A 17,472-nucleotide genomic window follows, 5' to 3' on the forward strand; every position below is an offset into this window, starting at 1 on the left:
GGGACAGGTTGGAACCTTTTTCCTCCAGACTCAGTATTTAAATGTCTTTCAGCTTTATGAAAATGACATTCTCATAGCCACCCGTAACATGTCTGCCATCAGATCCAGCAGACTAACTCTGACATTCTCCACACAGTCAGGATACAAAGTGGCTGATGAGAAAGAGCACTTAGTCTCTGAAGATATCAGTAATCTTGACACGTGTGAATGCAGCCTCGGTTTCTTCTCACTGTAGAGTGAAAGACAGAGTTTTCAGGAACGCGGTACTGTGCGATGGTGATGTACTGTATTGCTGATTTGTTACGGCAGCACATTAACCAGTACACCTAAGTTAAAGCATCTGGAAAACCTCCACAGTGTATTGATTGAATAGCGGCCTGCACTTCACTGAGAGTGTGCCTGTTAAATACCAAGATGTGCTTTGACCACTTCTCCATTTGCTGTAGTTGAAGACGGAGTATTACTCAATTTTTCCCATAGGTGACAGAGAAAAGCAAAGATGTACTCAGTGCTCAATTTACTGAAAAGCTTTTGAATGAATTTACTTACACTTAAACAAAGGGCTGCTGAATTCCTCTGCAAACTGTGCATGAAAGAAGCTAGTTTGAAGCTGCGCATTCTTTAAGCTGCTCTGTGTCGGAACTAGTTTTTGATGTGTCTTTTCTTAACCCGACAGTGCCTAAATGACTTCCCCCTTTGCCACATTCGCTTAGGGAGAGGTCGCTGTGGTTTGACTTCCTTTAAAACATTATCTTTAAAGTCAACTCAAACATTACCTTTTAGATTTGGAAGCCTTTGTGTTTTTGCCTCGCAGCGTCTGAATGCTCAGTGGAAGCACACTGCAGCTTTGCCACAAGGTTCGTGTTTTCAAAAGTTGTTCTTGAGGTTACTACCACAGCCAAGGAGGAGCTAGTGTATGTTTTCTGCCCTGTGCGCTTCTATGTGTGGTTGTATATTAGGTTATCTCATAAAAGTAAACAGATTTTAATGACATTTGGTGGAAAATTGCAGTAGGACATCAGCCAAAATTGCCAAGCCAAGTGATTCGTTTTTTTGTTGCAGGTCCAGGAGAAGATTTATTAACTTTGTCAGATATTGTATTTTTGAACATTTTCATTATTTCCTCATTAAACCACTGATCTTACTTTTTAATGAAAAACATGTTGCATTTATCTCTCTTGATTGTTATTGTGTTCACAAAGTCAGACCTTTGTGTAACCTTGGCAGAGCAGTGTTTTTCTAACAAGATAAATTAATGTAAAGCCTGTCACACAACAGTACAAGTGGCAAATATTAAAGTATATGGTAATTATAATGCCTGACCCATTCTTTATGTACAATCGTTTCCTTGTGGCATGAATGAAATGATGGAGAGGGGGTGCGTGAGTGTTTAGTGCAGACACATAATGACAGCCCCATTGGTAATGTTAGAGCTGTTAAAGCTGCTCCAATCAATATTTTTACATTAACAATGGATGAAAGACTTTGTCTAATGTTAAAGAGGGTGTTTGCAGAGATTAACCCACAGAAACCGATCAGCCTGCAGGTTCCCTCTGCCCTGCAGCACTTTAGTAACCTTTAACCAATTGTTTTTGGTTTTATAGCCAGCAGCCTTTACTGTATTGATTCAGCCTCACCACTCTCATCATGTTGGCAGCTGTTTTCAGAGAGAAAAAGCTATATTTCCCTTGAGAGTTGGTGAAGACCATAACAGAGCTAAAAGGAAAATTTATATTGTACCGAATCACAACTCGAAATGGATGATAATGTTGCATCCTGTCTGCTGGGCGTGTTAATGGGAAACTGTTAGCTAACCTCCTCCCCATATCATTTGAATGATATTATTGTGACAAGATTGTTATAACAGGTTGTTGCATTGCCACCTAGTGGCCAAAACATTACTTAATGAAGATGTATGGTTTACATGCATTACAGTTCCACTTTTGCGGTGCAAATCAATAACTCAGAGTTTGCTATGTGAACTTTATGGAGACCTAACATAGCATCACCCTGCAGTAGCTGATTGTTTTGTCCATTTGCAGCAGAAACAAGTGATGACCACAACATTGACATATCATCACCTTTTAATTAGATGTGCCAAACTTCTTAGCAAACAGTTGCTTATTTACACATCCAGCATGAACAGAGCAACATTATCATTCATCTGGAGTCTAGTTTGTGTCCATCTGACGAATGTAAGTCCAATATTCACTTTCCTTCAGCTCTGTTTTTGGCCTCTGCTGACAAAATTGATTTAAGGAGGGGAGGGATAGAGGGGGGTGAGAGGAGGAATAGATTTGCAGAAGGTTAGATAAGGGGATGTATGTAAGAAGGAAGAGGTGTGGATGATGAGAAGGGATCGGTGGGTGAGTGAAGAAAGTTGAGACGGACAACAAGAGAGAATACATTAACCAGATAGATTTTAAGTTGTCCTGACAGGCGATTAGAGGTCTTTACCTTGCTCAACATCAGTTAACTTATTAACTTAAATGAATGCGGCTCTGAGCAAATCAATTGCAGTTGAGACAGATGCTCATCAGGATGGACTGCAATAACCTCAGGCCTGCATCCTGCGAATATACACCTCTGTCCATGAGTTTAAATGTATGCTGGAGAATGCATTAATAATTGATGCTGTTACAAAACACATGATGGGGGGCTGCAGCAAGATAGAAGATGTGTGCTGCAAACTTAAGAGAACTGCTAGGCTTGTAGAACTTAACATGTTTTCTGCAGGATCTAAATAGTTTATTGAGACTGTACAGTAGATTAAATGCTGCTTTGATTCACCAGAGTGACTTATATCATTGTAAAATGTGTAGTCATTAGATGAAAGTTCAGGAGGGATGATGGTAGCCTAAAGATTATAAATGTGAGTCTGTGACTAAGGGTGCCAGGTCTAAATCCTGTCACCAGCTGCAATAAGCTTAATGGGAGCTGTGAATGAGTAATACTCTGGCCTTTCACAACAACGTCCGTTAAGGTTTCATTAAGAAAAGCACTAAGCCATTTCCTCTGTGTAGCCTCTCTGTGGCTAATAGATTATTGTGGTTGTACATGGCAGCTCAAGCTTTGCGTGTGCTGCTGTAACTAAATGTGATGCTAATTGGGAATTGCTGACATTTTGTGTCTGCAAAATGTCAACTTTTCAGGAACAAAGAAGAACAGCCTTGCTTTTGGCTTGCTGACCACCTGCGCAATGTCTCCCATGGGTTTTGATGGGTCTTTTTTTACCCATTAAATAGCAATGAATTCTTCTGGAGTGAAAACAATAGTCCTTCAAGTTGGAGTTAGAGATCCAAAAACCTTCCCTAGACAGAAGAATGTTACAAAAGCCAAAAGAATTTGGGTGTGTTAGAGGTTCAGTTTTCATCTTTGACTCTCTGCTCTGCCGTCTGATCCATCCAACACGACCCACTGGGGAATCAGGTCTTACTTCCCAAATGAAACTGGATCTCTTAAATTCAATGTGCCCTCTAAGATCTCAATGGGGATTGGTTGATATAACGGTCCATCGCTACTTCCTAGCTCAAGATATCCAACCCCTTGCCTCCCCCCGGTGCGAAGAGGAAACTAGACTCCGTCTCGTCCAGCCTCCCTTGTACATTTCGTGTAGGTAAACCTCACTGTTTGCACCAGTATTCAGCGGGTCATCACTGCAACAAGAACGCATCCACTAACTTGGAAATTCTTTTGGGATAATGGGAGCCCCTGAGGAGGAAGCGCCACGTCCCCCATCGGACATTACAGTGTTTGGGGCCAACTGTACCCTCCACGGTCTCAGCCACATCTTCCTGCCCGGTGGAGTGACTATTCGACGGCTGCTGTGGGCCGCCGCCTTCAGCTCCTCTCTTTCGTTCTTCCTCTACCAAGTGGCTGATCGTGTGATTGAGTACTACCAGTACCCCCATGTCACCATTCTGGATGAGATGGACAGTCCTGTGATGTACTTCCCAGCCATCACCATCTGCAACTACAACAGCTATCGAAAATCCCAGATCCGTAGGGATGACATCTTCTGGATGGCCGGGCTCTTGGGTATAGAGCAAGGGGACTTTGATGACTTCATGGCCGCTTTGGGGCAGCCCACAGACAACAGCAAATTTTTCCCCAGCAAGAGCTTCAACATGTTGGACTTTGTACAGAGGACCAGCCACAACATAGACGAAATGTTGCTCGACTGCAAATATAGAGGCAAGGACTGCGGTCCAGAAAACTTCACTTTGGTAAGTATGGCTGACCTCAGGTGAAATCACTGCAAACTGCGTCAGAATCAATGTGAGAAAAACACTCATCCCCAAGTGTTGAGCTGCGAGAGAGTGAAGAAGCACTATCTTAAATATTTCAGAATTTCTCAGTAATATAAATGCAGATTTGTTTTGCCCAAATATTTATTAGAAAATCTAAAAATGATGTATTAAATTAAGGGGGAAATGTACACACTGTGGAAAAGCTTGAAAGGAAGATTTGAACATATGCAGAAGCCTTTGGCAACAATGCCAACAACTGTGAGCTGTTTAATAGTCATTATAATGCCACAAATTTGAATGCCTCACTCTGCCCACGGTGTTATGAGATATGAGTTAATTTATGTTTATGAACACCAGAAGACATTACAGCAGAGCTCTCAGTGCTTCTTTTTCTAAAATGGGCATTGTCATGATGAGACATACACATCCACATCAGATATCATTAGGAAGAGAGACGTCACTTTCATTTAAATTATGTTGTAGTTTCTTAATTGTTCCTTCACTAATGGTCCCATAATCCTGCCTTTTTAAATAATTAATGGCATGTTTGTGGAAAGATTAAGTAGCTCTGGGGGAACAACAGGTATGTGGGTGTAAGAGGAAAAATTCTATGGAATACTAATAAAGCAATGCTTTATCTCTGTCTACAAGTGCTGGCTCCAAAGCAGACAGATTCTTCTTCTATGGTGATGGCAATATTTATATTATTATTTATATGTCCAATTCTTCATTCTCTGACTACTAATAATGGTCCTTTTTCTTGAAGCAGAAATGAGTTACTTCCTTATTATAATTGTCCTCAGAAAGATATAAACTACTGAGATGCCATATGGTTCAACAAATCTCTGCTGACATCATGCATCATGCATTATGAAGCAAACATATGCCGTTTTCAAGACTAGAAGAGTTTCAATACGTTATTGTTTTTCTTTGTAAATACCTCAGAAGAATGATCTTCATTGTAACAAAGGTACCAAATGTTGTAGTGTTTCTTCTCATCTTACAAAATCAAAAAACGCAATTTGGCACCAAAACAGAACAATGCCACTTCTGCAATTAAAGGGTAATTTTTCTTAACTTGGGTGCTTTCATTTTTGTTAAATCCTAGTATTGTTTTCCCCACAATTTTCAGGCCTCAACCAAAGAGATAAAATCATGTCAGCAGAATTTGAATGGAACTTAATCGTCCTGCTGCAGAGACAGGGGAAGGATTGTATTTCGATGAAATGGGCCATTGATTTGAGTGATGAAAGCCTAGCGCCAAGATGGGCTTGTCATGCTGCACAGTTTCTTTGAGAACCAGCAGCAGTGAATGTGAGGCAAAGGATTTATACTAATTACGTAGTAGGTCTACAGTAACAATGCTCTTACCTTTTTATATTTTTGAGTATTTTGTGTCAGAGACAATAGTATAAATTGAACCCACACCAAACCTGACGTCTGCTCATGGAAAAGCTTCAGACCTGTACAGGAAAATGGTGCACCAGAATTGAGTTGCAAAAACAAAACGACACTTGTAAGCTAATAAAGGCATATTTTCATATCAATGTGGTCAGTCAGGTGACCTTGGCTCTTTCACATCCCCACGCACAAAGGGCAAATTTCAGCTAAATGTCAGAAACTGGAGACGCTCTGAGGGCCTAAGTATAGAGGGGACTAATTAAATATTCATGGAGCTGCCTGAATTCCCCCTCCTCGGCCTGCTGATCTTACTGTGGGAGGCTCAGAGGCAAGTCCTCTCACAGGAGATGAGATGTGATGGAATTGAGATTACCCATTATATACTTCAGGAACATCACTGAGAGATGACTCACGCAAGGTCTAGACAACAACTGATAATTAGCTCTCTGCATGTGGAAAAATCGGAGGAAATATATGCATAAAATCATTCGAATGCCTCTGCTGATATATTTCACTTTTCAGGGTTATGCAACTTGATATCGCAATAAAAACAGAATATACTACAATCTTTTCCTGTTTAAAACCCTTAGAGTATGATTCTTTTTGCTCTTCTTAGCATATTACTTGTACCACACTTACATCTGTGCAGTATTTTTGTATATATTTGAGTATATGTGCTTGCTCACTATGCCTGAATGTGCATTTCTGTGTCAAAGTCATATTAAGAAACAGTGGCTGAGGAAACTACAGCATGCCTACAGTGGCAGGAAGGACCAGATGTTTGTGCTAATGACTTGGATATGGGTGCAGTGGCATTGAGAAATCTTGGAGAGGAAATATCAGGGGCCCCAAGTGCAATTATTCCCTCTGCATAAAGTAATGAAATATTTTTTGGGGGAAGGATGCTGTAATTCACTGGAGGAGAACGAGTCTCAGATATTAAAAGGCTGGCAGATGGTAGATGCTAGAAAATTTTCTACGCAGTGCTATAAATATATACAAGAACATAGCCTTGAATGTCCCTGTATCAATCTGTGAGTGAACTGTGGTAATAAGCTTTGTTCATATTACACTGGAGGATTTCTGTGCTTCTGCAGGTCTTAATGGATGTAGAACTTATCAACACTTTATGAAAAAAAAAACTTTCTTAGGCATTGTTCACACTGCCACCCCAAATTCATTGTTTTTGGGTATATTCATATTGATTTTTAAAAAGCGTATCGTATTTCTATGAATATGTCTCAATGCGTACTAGAGATGGGCGTTTGGAAGAAACCTGCCAACTCAATTATCTATAACATTAACCATCAATTAATCGCTGCATGCATACATGGGCAAAATAAAATATATATACAATACAATGCAAAAGCCTGTTTTGTTAACGGACGCTTGTATTTTGAAAAGACGGACAGACTTGTTCCTGCCAATTGAAAAACGAACTCAACTGAGATAAAACTGTAAAGATAACGTCAAGGAGTTCAATGTTATATGTTGCAGCCCCCGAAGAGGCATGAGGTTAGTTAGTCACAGTAATCTTGCATATTTAAATGTGTTTTGTGTTTAAATAAGTTTTGGATCAAATTAAACCTAGTAATTCATGCTATCAAGGTTTCATACAGTAAGCTAGTTTGCTCAAATTAATACTCTTTTATTTGTCTGTGTTTTATAATTGTACTTGCAACTTTTTATAGTTGTACTTGCAGCTTTCGTTTTGCAAACTGTAATTTGATCCAACTCAATTCTCAGCTCGTTGGCTTATTCACGCTCGGCCATGTTTCAGTTCAGTGCGTGCTGATACGCAGTCAGAGATAAAATGAAAAAATACACAGATCAATTAAAAATTCCACGTGATCGACCAAATTCTTAACAACTATTAACCGGTCGTCGATTAATTATTCCCATCCCTAATGTGTAAACAGATTTCAAAGTGTCTTCTGCATGAGTTGCAAGATGGCCACAACCTCCCCCAGCAGATTAAAAAATTGGCCAACCACCTATCATCATGATCAAATGTCCCAAAGACTACATTTTCCCACCTGTCAGTACTTTGCGAATGGCACCACACCTCTCTCTGCACAGTGAAGCCTGCCATGACTGCAGCACAGAACCCTGAAATATATACCGGCCTCCTCTGTGGCTGAGTTAGCCTTGTGCAGCAGAGGAGTTCTAACTGCGATTGTTTGGACCTCCATTTCTCATGCTTCCACATTGGAAAGCTGCACCACCAGCAAAGTAACGGTCACCTGTGTAATTTCTAGAACAACCCATGCAGATAGGTGTGTGATGTCCGGACACACAAATCCGATCTGATCACTTACAAACAGTGGGGACAGTCTGACCGGTTCGCCTGCAGTCTGAACATACAGCCTTCGTGGAGGCTTTATTTCATTATCAAAATTAATCTCATGCCTCCATCTTGATGCCGTACACACCGACTGTAAACTGGTGCGTGATTGATTGCCTCATTAATACTCAAAATCGTAAGCACCCCAATACTGCCCAACTCACTGCTGTGGATTAAACCTGCAAGATTGGCTCTGACCAAATAAATCATCTGTCAGTGTGTATATGCAGGATGCACACTGAAGTTGGCATAATATCATTTCAATCGATCACTAGCTCAGAGCTTTAGCTGGCTTGCGCTAATGCATAGTTGATTCCAACACATTTATCCTTTTACTGTTGATCTCTTGTGGTGTGATTGAACTTCCTGTTGGGGTATCTGATTGCATTGACACCAAAGCCTTTTTAATATTATATTATGGTCTGTCTGTGGTGGTTGGAGATTTTTTTTCAGCCTCTGCCAAACCAGAAGCAGGATGTGGTCTTTTACTTCATCCACTGCAGTATAGTCTGGAGGCTGAAGTTAGCTTTGGAGGTCAAAGAAAAGAGAAGGGTGAGTAAAGGAAGCAGAAGTCAGGATTGAGTGTTAGACCTGTTCAGAAATAGGCAGAAAAAAAGGCACTGTGGGAGATAGGGACGAGACAGAGGAGTGGCAGCTTATACAAGAGAAATGGATAAAGGGGGAAAAGCGAGAAATAAAAGTTGAAGGAGAGAGCTAAGACAAAGTGGAAACAAAAGAGAAAGGAGAGATAGAGAACACGGAGGCTGTGCTGTGCTTAGATTGAGGTGGGACTGGGACTCAGCTCAGGACCGACACCATCATTGTGATTCAGTCTGCTTTGAAGCCAAGCCAGCGCCACGATGCACAACTGGAAGCATTAGGAGAGATGAAGGGAAGAGGTGTGTGAAGGAGCACAAAATTACAGTGCTGCCTGGAGCATGAAAAAGGAGGGGGGGAGATAAAATAAAGCTCCACAGTACAAACAGTGAAATAAACAAATCTGAGGCAGCGAGTGTAGATGACAGGCCAGATAGCAAATACCTAATGTGTTTGTTCCATTACTCAGTGTCAGTAAAGGCCAGTGTGGGAGCCACTGTTACTGTAAGTGCAGTATTGGCAGTCCGATCAATGATGCTGAAGAGGAATAGTGAAGGAATTCATAGCGGGGACGCTGCACGGGGATGCTTTTTGCTGACTTGCACATCAGGGAGCAGATACTACCAGAGGCAGACATTGGAGGTGCCAGTTGACAGAACCTCTTAAGATAATTAGCTTGTTAGGTGGAGACATTGGACACAATTGTTGCTCTGTCCAAAACCAATAGTGCCATTATATTGTGTTGTAGATTACCAACCTTTTGGCAACGTGTAATATCCAAACAAAACCACATGTTAAGCTTGTTAATGTCCAGATTTTCACATTTTACTAGACAATGATGGGGCAAAATATGACTCATGGTTTCATATCGCATGTCCTTTTGATCTTAGATTACCTGCTATGCCCATATTTAGCTTTTGTTTCCTCTAATGGCATCTGAGATCTATACCCTGCTCTCTAAGCCAATATAAACGATGCCTTACACCTTCTAAAGTATACTATCGCTATCTTCTTTCAAGTAAACTGAGATTCCCCTTGACAGCATGACTCACAGTATAGGGGAAGCTAGACATGACACATTTATGTAAATCATTTTTCAGAAGCATGAGTGATGAGGTAATCAGCCTTCAAATCTTAAAAAAAACCTTTATATTTAAATTATGTAATAACATTTCTCCGAATGCTGGAAAGATAGAGAGCCTCTGTAGCCTTGCGGATGTTTAGGGATATGATTTGAATTCATAATATTATCACCTGACACAGGAGAAACTCTTGATGGAACGCTGTTACTCTGTGGCGCGTTTAGGCAGCTGGCGAGTGCTTACGATGCTTAATTTCTGGGCGAGCGGGCAAAATGGATTCAGGAATGGATACCAAAAGCCTCCAGCTGAGCAAACAAGATGAGAACATGCTAAAAAAAAACAAGATTATCCTTGCAAATGAAAGTACCGGTGGAGAAATTTGAGGAGTGAGTTTATCAAAGTGTGACTGCGGGGCTGCAGACTGAAAGCTTGAGTGACAGCGCACTTATGTTTTTTTAGTTGGATCCTGCCTGGAATGGAACAAGGGAACATGAGGCAGGTGTAGCCAGCAGCATCTGTTTTTTATTGATACAGACGGCATCTGCCCTGCACCTGGTCTGCCAGAGGGGATGTACTGTACATGTGCTGTGTCAGAGATGTTTACAATTACAGATTACTGTAGAAGTGCTGCATTTTCTTTTATAGAACCTTAACAACTAAAATAGCGTCATGACCAATGAGATTTACAGTGAATGCACTCTTGTCCTCCAAAACAGCTTTAGGGCTTATTTATTTTATTTTTCTTGCAAAGTACATGCCAATATTTTTGCCTTTTGATAAATTTTATATGAGGTATTTCACAGTATAAGCCGCTCTTAGCTTAAAAAAAAAAAAAATCCATTCTTGCTTTCCTTGCATTACTCAGGCAGCATACAAAGTGGCTGTGTTGCTGTTTCAGGGAGGTTAGTTTCATTTAGAAGCAGGCCACAAGATGTCTCCCTCTGCTAAAGAAGCTGCCCGTCCAGCAGAGTGACATCCCTGATTGCAAATGTTTTGGCTCTAACCTTTCCGTCTTCTGTTCTAGATTTACATTTGTTTGGTCATTTTAAATCACAGCGAGGCACATGGACTTCTCTGCCTTTTCTCTGGCCTTGATTTTCCTGTCGGGAAATTCTCAGGGAATCGAGTTGTGAAGTTTTCATGTGAATCTGGGTGTGACATGCTGCATATCAAATAACTCCATGAGGATTCCTGGACTCATGGCTGAAAAACTCTGCCACAATATATGTGGAATTTGTCTTTAATATTCAGCAAATCAGCTTTATTTATTCAAGCTTTAAATAGGACAGAACTTAGGGATTTCTATCACAAAGTTTCTAAAATAGGATACTGTATGTATGGCAATGATCTTACATTAACTTGAATAGATCAAACAAATATATTCCAGATTTCACATCATGTGGAGCTGAAATGATTAGTCAATTAATGGATTTGTTGATTAACAAAAAATAACATTTAACTGCTTTTCTTTATATGACTGAAGAATTTTAAAAACCCATATTGGAAATTCTATTTTATACTCTTTTTCTATCAGTTTTATAGGAAGTGATTAATCAATAAAATAACTGAAAGATTATTTGATAATTAAAGTAAATGGTTTAATCATCATCATCATCATCATCATCATCATCATCATCATCATCATCATCATCATCATCATCATCAATACTTAAATAAAAACATAATATAACAATTGAATTAAATATTAAAAAAACAATATATACGAAAATCAATTAAGCTGTAAAAATACATAGAATTACATATGCAATTTCATATAAAAAAAGACAGAAATCAGCAAAGACATATTTGCATATTTGAGTGACTTAAGACTGCAACTAAATAATTATGTCCATTTCGGATTAATTATTCTTAGTTAACAAATCATTTGGCCTATAAGATATCTTTACAATTTGAAAAATGCCCATCTGGCTTCCCTGAGCCCAAGGTAGCATAATCAATTTGTTTGTTTTCTTTGTCCAGCAGTCCAAAACACCTACAATATTGTGTTTTCTGTCATAGAAGAAAAAGAAACACACCTAATATTAAGAATTGAGAAGTCATTTTTGGGGGGAATTTTTATTTTACAGTAATCAAAATAGTTGTCTATTAATCAACTAATTAGCGTAAAAATTCAGCTCTAAGGTAACTGGACAGTAATGTTGGATATAGCTTTTTATTCTTCTCATCTTTGGTTCTGACCTGTCTGAGCTGCGTGTGTTTCTGATGTGCACCTAATTGCTGCCAGTATTTCATTTGGTGTTGAACATTCTCACTGGACCTTGAAGGAGCTCTTCCCTTTACTCAGTCAAAACTCTGCTCCTCCTCTAATGAGACCTCTGGGGCTCAGATAGGCTCTGACATAAAAGAGGATGGTTAGTGTCACTCCCTGACAGGCTCAGGGACCACTGAGCTGGGCTTAAAGCTGGGCAATAACTGTACAAATCTTTCAAATAGTTTGACTTTTTTCCCCCCATCAATCAGCAATCAGCAGCTCGTTTTCAATTTGGCAAATTTTTATTACACTATGATCCTCTAATTACATGCTTGAATACTGAGACAAAGATGAAATACAGTTTACATTCTCAGGAAGATAACAATGGAAATGCGTGAGCGGCAGAAATGTGTTTTCAATAAGGAGGGTAGCGAATTTATAGCGACGAGAAATCATTAACTTCTGCCTGGAGCGCTTTAAATTGTTAAGTGATTGCAGCTTTTTCTTGGAGGGGATATTTTAATTAAATTAATGATTTTATGAAATGATTTCACAAATAAACACAGTTATAAAAAGTTAGTCACACTGCAGTCTGAGTCATATTATAAAAAGTTCTAAAACACTGTAGTTCACTGCTGAAACATGATTGCAGAGTGTTACACCAGATTGGGAAGCTTTGTTCTTTCATTGAGTAGATTTGAAATGCTCAGAGACTCTTATTCAGTCATGTTGTATTTCCAATAACACAAGTGAGGCGGAAATACCGATTTCCTGTACATAATGCTGCGCAGTCCATTGCTTTGTTCTTTCATCTATACCGCAGCACGTCATTGATTCTGCTGAAAAAACACACAATAAGACTTCATTCGTCATATTTATACTTAAAGCTGCACAGATCAATAGTTATATATTGACAACTTTAAAAATTGCGGTGTGATGTGAAAAGACCTCCATGTTTAAGTCAGACAGCAGTAAAGGGCTGCTAGAAAGAACAGCAGGGCTAAAGACTTGGGCTCTGCTTTTTCCTCGTCCTTGTGATCAGCAAATCTGGATGAATGTGTGTTAGCATGTTGAATGTGTTTCCACTCACAAAATGTTAACCCACAGCCATGGAGCAACATTGTCATCTTATTATATACGACTCTCCGTAGCTGACTGGGAATTTGAAGGCAGATCTGCCAGTACCGGTGTTTAATTTGTGCTTGCAAGTGTGACGGACTCTCATGCTAGCTCACCAGCTTGTTGGGCTCATAGTCCTTTCTGTCTACTTCTCTCAGATATTTCAGAGCTATTATTCAACAAATTTGCTCTTATTTCCTTTGGAATATCTCTTTCTGGCATAGTTGAAAATGGCATATGGATGGCATATGCTAGTGCCAAAGCTTGTCAGGCCTAGCAACAATTGAAAAAGGGGGCAGGATTAGCGAACCGTTATTTGAGAGGCTCAAACGTAAATGGTATTTTTGCTGGATAGATGACTTGCAAGGTTGTTTGATTATCACAATTGGTCAATTGTCAAACATTTTGAATCCATTATTTGACTGAACGTTTTAGTTTACTAGTAACCTCCTTACATGCATTCAGCTTTTGCCCCTTATTAAAAAAAAAACCCCAGTATTCTTTCTAAGCTGTTATCATGGCTAATGGCAATCATTATTCCACTAATATTCCACTTTGCATGCAGCTGTGCATACACTGATTAATGTAACATGATGTGTATTACATCAAAAAAGTGGAACAGCTGGAACCACTTGTGCCGTTTTGTTTCTTTTCATCAAAATAGGATTTTTTTCCATATGTGGTGGATTTGTTAGACTGTGAACAGTTCCTCTTTTATTCCTTTAAGAACCTTCTTGAAAAGTCTGGTGTTGTGATATTTGCTTTAATAGGGTTTAATGGGGACTTGGTCTGCTTCTTGGACCTCTCTCTGTCTCTGGACCGCGACAGAGACCGGCTCCGTTTCTTGCTGTGCTTGCTGCTTTTTGAGTGTTTGGAGGGGGACGAGCTGCGGCTACTTAAATAAGGTTTAAAAGTTTGATTCTTCTTTTGAACCAGAAATGTGGGCTTTTCTTCTGGGCATGCATCTCTACTCCAGCCTTGCAAACTATTAGTTGTTTTATGTACAACAACCGCAGCACAAGCTGACGCTCACTGTGCACTGTGAATGCACTATAATCATGTCCAAAGATGCTCCTCCAACCCAAATTATATTAGCATATCCCGTATGTTTTCATTGAAAAATGCTATATTCGGAAAAGGACTTATTCAGAATATCCAAATCCGAATATGCAGTTTGCATGACCTGTATGTAATTCAGAATATTGCAATATGTTGAATATTGTAATGTAATAATGTAAATATATTAATGAGATGTTCTTTTTTGCAAGACTTGAGTACAGCATTAGATCTAAGATACACAAACGGTACCACAAACAATCACCATTGGGTGATTGTAATGGGTCCAATCCATATTGGATATTGGGTTCTTGAATACACTTTTGCTTTAATGTACCTCACAGTAAACGGCTGAAAGAATAGTCAATTGTTGGAGATCTGCTGGCACCGACAGGAAGCGCATGTTAAATAGAGTAACGATGATTGTCATGCATTGCCTGTGTGTAACCTCTGCAGCTGGGAGTAATGAAATTGCGCTTTGGCTCAAACTGCTGACGAGGGACAATTCAGAGACCCGGAAAGCCTTCTGCCTCGCATCTCTGCTGGGCTTGTGTGGGACAAATGAGCTCAAGTAATTAACTCACCAGTTAAATGTGCTTCATATCTATTGACATTTCTCCAAAGAAACCAAGAAGAAAGAATACCACTGCAGCTGTTCAATAAGTGAAGAACCCAGGCATTCCGTCTGATAACGTGTTATTGTTGGAGTTATTTACTTGTCTGCTGCACATGCTGTCTTAGTATTGTTCTCCTCTTTGTTGTGCTTTGTTATTGCGTCTGACACTGAGGTAGTTATCCCTGTTGATGATAAAATAATGCATATTGTTCATTTTGATTGCATCTTTGCCAAACAAAAGCAGCATTCTCTATTCTACAATTACAAAAAGCTTATTCAGTTGTTACTAAGAATAAAAAGGTTGAACATGAGGCTAAAAAGGCAGCAGGCAGTAATGCCAAGCTCCTGTCTTGGCTGCAAGGCAGGAAAAATAGGCGTGGTGCAGACACGACATCCAGTAGCTGTTGGGGAAGCTGGACCCAGGCAATTAATTTAGTTGTTTTGCTACCGGAAAGCCCTGAAGCACACAGGGAAAATAACTATTACCACAGCACTGAAGCTGTTATTGTGGCTTCTCTTTGTTTTCAGTATCCAGACATCATTAATGGTATCGGACTGTCATTGCCGCAACTTTGAACTCTGAACTTTGAACTGTTCTGCATACTGCCCCCCTCTCTCTTTGTTTTGAATTAATAATTGTGACTATAATTAAATTGGCTGAAAATAAATTGAAATGTTTTGAAGTAATCTCTTTTTTATTAAAGACGGTTTAAAACTTCAGTTAAATAACAAATGTGCTGTTATGAGCAGAGGACCTCAATGCATAATCAACAAGTCTACAGTTTGACCTTTTATTATTTCCATTGAATGCTGCATTTTTTAAATATTCATCCTCTGTACTGAAGATCTCTAAACAAAGTAATGTGTGATTGCCAGACCCTTCTCACTGTTTGTAATAATGACATCCAATTACATTTAGCGCTGTAATCATAAGCCTTTTTTCTGCTATTCACACTTTCCCTTCTGTTTACTTATTACTTGTCATTGGTTTTGATCAAAGGAAAGCATTTTCTGCCAGTGTCAGACAAAAACTGTGCATTTAGACATAAAGACACTACCTGTAGATGAAAATGCGCCACAGATAAATCAGACACTTTAAAGCAGCCTGTCTGTTGCCTGGTGTGGCAGGCTTTGCTTTGTAGTGCAAAAATTATTTTAAAGTCATGAAATGCCTCAAGTAATTAAATTCATAACTTGCAAACTTTCCCTTTAAAGAAATAATTTGCCATTTAAATGCGCTTATTTGCTTTTGTGGATTTAATTGAGAAGGTTGATACCACTATCATGTCATGCATTCAGTGTGAAGCTCAAGAACAGGAGAAGATTAGCTTAGCATAATATCCTCTCTTGTTTATTTAGTCTTACAAAAACTGAAATGCAAGAAAAAAAAGTGTGCAGTGACTTCCTGAAGTCCTTGCTTCCAGCTATGCTAAATCAACATCCTGTTAGCTGTTACCACTTCATTATAAATCACGCTTGCTTTTTTTGCAAGACCTACCCTGTGTAGCATGTAATTGCTGGGATTGACCAGGGACACATTTAATCAGAAAACCATGTGCACGTTTTTGCAACGGTTTACAATTTGAACGACATGTTTTCTCAAAATGGCAAATGGTTTCTCAAAACCCACCGTGTTCAACACACCAGCATTTAAATAAACATTTTGCTAGGTTTTGCTAGCCATCCATGCTTGCATGCATGCAGATCTTGCCACAAAAACAAGTGGGATTCTTAAAAATGCAGCTCTACCTTCATGTTAAGCGTAGAGATATGGAAGTGATGTCAATTATTTTATCTTATTCACGGGAATAGGTTTATTAACTTATGTTGTACTTAGTAAGAGTTCTCTTTTTACATTTGTTTAATCTTATTATTAAACTATATGTTTTACGAGGAAACTGGGTGTGACAATTCTCCAAATGCATGGCTTGGTTCAGACCTTGATTTTTGTGCCAAGGTACGGTTCTTCCTTCTTCTTTTTTTCTTCTTCTTTCGTGGCGAGTGAATAAGAAAATACGGGGCAAAAAAGACTGTATTTTATTCAATTGGTAAATATAAGAAAATAGGAGTAAATTATAACATGCGTCACATTGTCCCATGGCTTCATTTATACATTCTAACACATTCTCAGTATAAACAGACAGACATATATTATCAATCCCAAAAAAAATTCACTTAAATGCCACTTTGGTGGCATTTAAACAATAAAAAAGACGATGCGTTCAAACTTTGTAGATGATAATATGAAAGAAGACTTGCAGCTAATAGTTTGATATTTGGGTTACAGATGCTCTTATAGCCATTAAAGAAAGCATCCAATAACAGGTGGTGTAAATTAATATGCCCGGTTTACACCTGTTATTTACAAGCAGCACATTCCCCCTCTCCTTTCTTAACTGCTCCTCCAGCAGTCTCTGTCTGCCTGCACGAATAAAACGGTTGAGTGTGCATCAGGAATATGTCCGTGCAGTCATGTCTGAAGCACATAACACGGCATTCTCTGTCTCAGTCCAGAACCTTTACTCCCCCAATTAAAACACAATCAGTTGATGGATCCAGAATTGGCAGATCAGTTCAGGCATGTCTTGGCATTTCAGTGAGACAGGGACCCAGTGATGCCCATGAGTCATTTCCACCCTTTTCTGTTATAAATAAACTAGGTCGAATCTAATTATTTTAGTCCAATTCATCCCATCTAAACTTGCAAATGACACCCTCTCCTCCACACTGTAATCCAACATTTTCCCTATTTTTCACTTTTCAGAATCATTTTTTTACAACCATACATCACCAGA

General features: G+C 39.2%; 1 protein-coding gene across 2 annotated transcripts in view; it reads left to right on the forward strand.

The window, feature by feature from the left end:
* asic1c (acid-sensing (proton-gated) ion channel 1c) overlaps positions 1 to 17,472 on the forward strand; it is a 107,533-nt gene that overhangs the window by 63,477 nt on the left and 26,584 nt on the right. The window lies entirely within an intron of this gene.

The sequence above is a fragment of the Centropristis striata genome, chromosome 11 (assembly GCF_030273125.1).
Source record: "Centropristis striata isolate RG_2023a ecotype Rhode Island chromosome 11, C.striata_1.0, whole genome shotgun sequence".
Lineage (NCBI taxonomy): Eukaryota > Metazoa > Chordata > Actinopteri > Perciformes > Serranidae > Centropristis > Centropristis striata.